This window comes from Xiphophorus hellerii, chromosome 2 (assembly GCF_003331165.1).
Source record: "Xiphophorus hellerii strain 12219 chromosome 2, Xiphophorus_hellerii-4.1, whole genome shotgun sequence".
Classification (NCBI taxonomy): domain Eukaryota; kingdom Metazoa; phylum Chordata; class Actinopteri; order Cyprinodontiformes; family Poeciliidae; genus Xiphophorus; species Xiphophorus hellerii.
The window spans coordinates 15,602,934-15,609,723 of NC_045673.1; positions in this window are offsets into that span (position 1 = coordinate 15,602,934).

Below are 6,790 nucleotides of genomic sequence, written 5' to 3' on the forward strand. Positions count from 1 at the left end.
ATATTTTACTTTTTTTTTTTTTCAATGGGTGATCTTTATAATTGAACTTGAGACACACATACTGTTCAGGGTCAAATTGACCCACTGATTAAAATCAAGACAAATGGGTCATGCAGAGAGTATTAATGTTTTCCCCCACTTCTGCTGAGTATCCACTCAGAGTGGATGGAGTTTGCCCACGGGAAAAGAAAAGGTTCCCGTCAAAAGTTGTATGAACACCTGCTTTCTCGCAGTTTCCTAGTGAAGTAAAGAGTAAATAGTGAGAAAGTGGGCTTGTGTGCGTGGGGGTGTGGGGCGTGTGGGGTGTGTGTGGTGAAACGTGGTTCATAGCTGCAAGGAAACATATAGAAGTTTGATATTTTTAAATCTGTTTTACCCTTCAACTTGATTGCCGGGTCAAATTGACCCAAACATTATATATGTAAAAAGTAGGTGCAGGGGGGTTGCAAATGTGTAAAATGAATAAATTTTCAATTTATATGTAGAGTGTACCTATTAAGACAAATAGAAAAAGTTTCATGCAAAAAAAATGCTTCCAACTATTTAAAAAAAAATATTAACTTTAGAACGGGTCAATTTGACAGCGCAACATAGCAGGAGGGTTAAGTTTATTTTTACATTTTCCTTTGATTTGAAGAGGACAAAGTGTTGCACTAGAGTAGGCAGGTTTGACAAAAAGATTTTGCTGAAAAGATCTGTAAAGTGACAACAAAATAAATAAAAATGTGTACAGATGATGCGCTGGAACATGGTGTTCACTGACTGATCACTCTGTGAGCATGGGGACAAAAGGGAAATAAATGAATAGCATGACAGGAAACGCATGTTGCATTTCTCCCACGTAACAGGAAGTAAGGTTTCCATGGCACTAGAGTCGGTATGCAGGAAAACGTTAGCGCAGGATAAAAGGAGTAAGACAAAGAGAGACATTTTGAAAGATACCCATGGCATCTTTCCAACAGTAACCAGCAAGAATGTCAGAAGTGTATAATAGCCGACTTTGCATGCACTAATTGTAGAGTAGTAAAAGTAATTTAACACTTATATTGTCTTAAAAAAGTATGTTTTAAATTATGTGGGATATTGAAAAAGTTATGCATGATTGTTACTGTTTTCTCTATATTGGTGCTTTGATGGACACACAATCTGCCCAGAAAGCTCTCTACTGCAAAACTAAATATACAGTATATGCAGTGTACTGTGTGAACAGTCATCATCTAAAGCATGACTGGAAAACTAGTTGTTTTCAGTGATATTCAATTAAAATAACTGAAAATCTGCAACTTAATTATTTCATTTAACCTTTATCTAACCAGGTAAGATTGCTAAAGAACTAATTCTCAACTGCTGTCAGAGACTACAGGTGGAAATTAGCACTTAGAGCTACACAGTGCATTTCTCCTCTTGTGGTCAATGTATACATTTTTCAATCAATATTTTTAAAAATACTTTTCTACCTTCAAAAACATACCTTGAATGACTGGTTTTTACTCCTACTTTTTTAACAAGGTGGACTTCAGGCAACATGATATAAGTGATAAGATTAGTTTGTTTTAAAACAAGCTTAATTGTTGCTAATATAAGTTTAATTTTATTTACATTTTTACATAGATGCAGTATTTGTTAATCAGTAAAGAGACAATATTTTTTTTATCATTTCCTATTTTCAATTTTCTACTTTAAACAGCTCTTTTCTACATGCAGTTTAACTTTTCCTTTCATCTTTTTAATGTATTTCTTGTTTTCAAGTTACAATTATTTTCATATTTTACTATAGTTTCCTGTAAAGCACTTTAAGTTGTCCTGTGTTTAAATTGTCCTGTATAAAACAACTTGAATCTAAAGTGAATGAGAACACACAAAATTTAAAACTAGTATATAACTGCAGGAGCATATGGAGATTTAAAGATTAGTTTTACATCTTCAGTAAAGTTTAAGAGAACATTACTACCTAAATGATTCCCCTATTGAAAAAGTCTCATCATATTAAGCAGAAAAAAGGCTATAAAATGCAATGAAGTGTAGGCTAGATCATTTATCTTTAAACTCTAGTAAACAGTAAGTCAACATGAAGTATTAAAACATCGACCTGCAATCTAACTGAACACCACTCAGATAGATTAAATTAGTGCTCATGTACCATAAGGAGAACAACTGTAAAAGTCACCACAATTCAAAAATCTCAAAACAGCACTTAGTTATGAACATTTATTAGTTATATTTGTATATGTACACCAAAGGTACAACATTTGTTGATATGTAAGAAACATTTTTTTGTTTTCATATCAACCAAAATCTGAGGAAAGAATGCTTCATTCTATTTTTTCAACCCAATTGTATATTTCTCACACACATACTCTCTTGCCATTACATTGATATTACAACATCATTACAATAAGGGCAGACCCCAACTCATTTAAGGCAGCAATGAAACAGACCATCATGTCTACTAATGGGAGTTCTTCAAAATGACACACTTTACAGTGTTTAAAAGTATTCCAGCTTTTTATTGTCAGTTACTTTGTGTCTAATTAGTAACATTTAGCTGAGCAGGCGTCGGGTCTCTCAACATACCTGTTTAGTGTAAAATTCAAAAAGCTATTGAGACTGAAAGCAATAAAAAACGTGGGATTTCTATAAACTTCACTGGCATTGATTGTGCAACCGAGGTGGAATGTGTGAAGAAGTGGTGAACTGAAGGCAGTTATAGACTCTAATGGGTCTAGATATTAATGACTTGTATGTTTAAATGAATCAGTGGAACAAATATGCCTGAGACTAAGAAGCCAGCATGTTTCCTTTAAAAATGTTTCAGATAATTCACCTGAGGATTGTTGCTCTTTACTGTGGTAGGCATAGGAATAGCACAGGTATTTATTCTCTCTGACTAACTTCTTGGCTTTGATTTATCTCTCTCTGTGTGTCCTACACCAAGGGCAAACTTGACCCTTTTTTTGTCTTTAAATACCTTCATAACATCAGTTTTACCGTAAATAAGTGAGATTGGCCTCCATATAAATCAAGAAACCTTCTTTTACTCTTGTCTTTCTTTATTTCTCTTCTTAACCCTCTCTCTCTTTTCATACAAACTGTGTTTGATTTAGGATCACTGCAATTTTAATTAACCTCTGCATTGCCACTGAACAGACCGATTATATCCATATATGTACAATGAAAATGAATTCACAATGCTTATATCTTTATGGAACAAACATTCAAAACACTTACATTAGATACAAAAGAAAAAATATTTATATATCATATGTGTGACAGAAATGTTAAAAAGCTAGTTAACACTAATTAGAAAATAAAATCAGACAGGCAATTTATTACATGTTGTCCTCTATACATTTCGTCTAATCTATTAAAACAAATGTTTTTTTTGTTTTTTTCCCCTCCTCCCCTTCCTCTAGCTGATTACATTTCAACGAGTCACAGGAATGAAACCTTATTTCTACATGGCATTTCAAAATAAACAAAACAAATCAATAAAAGGAAAACAAAATCTGTTAACTACAATATATACACAAAGTGCATGGAGACACTTCAAAATATCATGCTTTTAAGATAGTGGTGCAAAAAAATAATTAGAATTTTTATTTAATTCATGCATCTACAACCATAATATTGAACATAGTAGTCATTCAACACTCAGTCCCCTTACGTGACACTATGATTTGCATTGTCTCTTCACTGGAGAAGTTTTCTTTTTTTAATATATATATATATATATATATTTCCTGAATATCACAAGGTCTAAAGGTAAGGCTTAAAGAGCCTGTGAAGGTGTCAGTTCTGTGCTCCGCAGCTCAGGAAATATGGATCAAACTTGATTGACCTTTAATATTTAAGTGTTTTTAATATATGTGTGAATAAAAGCCCAGGTGATTTAATGAGTGTCTATGTGTGTGTTTTATTTATTTATTTTTGTCTAAGCATGCATCAGTCCTTTAATATGTTAAGTAGAAACACCAATGTTGTTCAAAACATGCTTCGCTTATGTTAAATTAACTTAAAAAGGTGTAAATTGAGAATGTACTTTGAGAACTAAAGGACAAAGTGCTAAGTTAGGTTTTCTATTGTTATAGTAAATGACATTTGATTTGAACACCTTCAAGGCATGGTTGTCATTTCAGCACACATAAAAAGAAACAAGAGAGGAGAGAAGGCTCCACCTGAAAAAAAAAAGCGACTTAATCAACTCCCACATAACTAAGGTCTCACTGCTCACTCACACAGGACGAGGTGAAAGTTCAGGATTCAGGTCCTAGAAGGCTGAAACAAAACAACTCCAATTGTAGCACCTCCATAGCAATTCATGCTAATGCCATTTTGGGCCTTTTAAAACAGCTGCCATGTTTGCTTTAAACAGTTGTTTTAGCAGAAGAATTTTTTACACAATGTTGTCCCAAAAATATTGTAAAAAAGAAAGAATTTTTAAAAAGTATTTTTATTGGTTATTGCCTCATTAACTTCATTTTTGAAGTCTGAAGGAAACAGGATCATAACAAAGTAAGGCAGGGATAATAAACAGCTGTAATATTGTCGTGGTTTCTAGAAAGCAGTTATGTTCATGCACAAAGAGTGCCTTTGCGTCATTGCTTTTAGTTTTTTCAGGATACTCTGTTCACTCAGTTAAACCATGGCATTTTTAAATGTTGCACTTTTGAAACCATTTTTATATATATAAAAAAATTCTCATCAAAAACTCAATTTGCATGTGGGGAGCAGATGAAAACACAGCAGTACATATCCATTTTGCTCTAAGGGATTCCACTAGTGATGCACCACCTCCAACCTCCATTTCCTCTGTAAATAATCATTAATAAAAATGGGTTTGATAAACCTGCTTTGACATTTCTGAGACCAAAGTTTTTTAGAAGTTTGCTTTGGTCGTGGGCCTTTCCTAACTAATCGTTAGCTTCAGTTTTTTCGACCACCCAGTTCAGATTTCTACTAAAGGAAGGTGTCAGAAGAGTTAAGATAGTCAAGTGCTTAAAACAATTTAGAAGACCACTTAAAGAATCCTGAACTATCCCTTCAACAAGGTTGATATCCAGTTTTCCCTGCTTTGTTTAAAACCTTTGCCACCTTTATAAGTTGATCAGCGGCAGATTTTCCTAATATGACCTGATAGTTTGAATAATCTTCGCTAACCCGTTTCTGTTCTGAGTCCCCTAAAATGTCCTCTGACTGGCACAAAAACACAGCTGCAGCATATAGGGTTGGTAGAAACAGTCTTGAGCTCTGATGGCATAAACACTGATTGCAGTACAGGAAACCTCTTGGAAGTATAATGTAATTGTGAATTGTGGTTGTTGCTTCACCTACTGTGCTTCATAAGTAGTCAGGGATGACTGTGCTTACAGGTAATAAACAGATTCCACCAGTGGAATATAGCTTAAAAACCTTGTGAATGTGTGTGCTTGAAATCCTCATGTTCCACAATATATTCACATTTCTTTCAGTAATAAATGTTGAAGGTAAACATTTCTTCTTTTTTTTTACAGACAAAGCATTGGAAAATGGTGCTAACAAGTAGCCATTTCCTTAAGCTGATATAGTAAACAGTTCGACATTACAAGAATTCCTGTTAAGGTAAACATAAAAAGCCTCAGTGTCTGCTGTTTGCTGTAAATCAATTTTCGTATGCAGCAAAGTTGTAATGGCCAAAAAAACCACTAACTTCAAATTAAACTTGGCATTTTGACATTAATTGTGCTCCATATAATCCCTACATTTCCATCAGGGTGCAATATTTATATTTTTATATATATATAGATATATATATCTATATATATAAATTGTATTCCTTTTTTTGAGGAATAAAAATAAATTTTAATTGCATTGGCATCAAAAAGTTACTTTGGGGAAAAAAGGGAAAAGTGCTTTATAAATTTTGTAGGGATTTTACTTGCATCACATTGTAGACAAAAAAAAATGTGACAATGTGTTGCAAGTACGTAAGGAGGCAGAGGAAAGGCTTCTGTGAGCCGGTTGACTTTATGCCTGTTTGTTTCCCTATTCTTGACTTGGTCATGCTTTCTTGACACAAATAAATTAGTTTTAAAATCTCTCTCAACACGTGAAAGAAGGAATGTCAATTTTCTTCACAGAAGACAAAAAAAGAAGAGGGGAAACAAATCCTGGTTTGTGGAAATAATTTGTGCTTTGTGATAATACTTGTATGTGAAGAGGCTCAGAGGGATTTTCCTTTGATCAGAGTACTTGATTATTGTAAATTGATGTACCATAGAGATTTTTATGAAGGTGTAAATACAGCATGTTCAACGCAGTTCAAATCAGTTGTATCAATTATTGGTGTGGTTCCCACTCATCCTCCCACTCAGAAAAAGGAGCCATCTTTATAAAATATGGAAGATACCCTCAGTGCATGTGTGTTGCACCACTACTGTGTTGCTTTTCATATAAACATAAACTGAACTGTACTCCTAAGACAAAAATATCTAGTAATAATTCTCTCTTTCTTCCCTTCCCAAGCCTTGAAGTATGTTGTGCAAGTATCTGGTATACAGGATGTGACTGTGCTCTAACAGGTGAGGTATACCTCTGTTGTTAGTTCACGGTTATGTGAATTAGTATAGCATACCAGTCAGATGGACAAAATACAAAAAACTTCTTAAAGGGACTAAGAATAAAAAAAATAAAACTACATAAAAAAAAAAACATTAGTAGTTCTGTTCATGTGACTTTTCATTCACTCTTCTTGTTTTATCACCAGATAGGAAAGCTCGTGGAGCCCAGGAGCAGGGGGACATCTGCGCTGCCA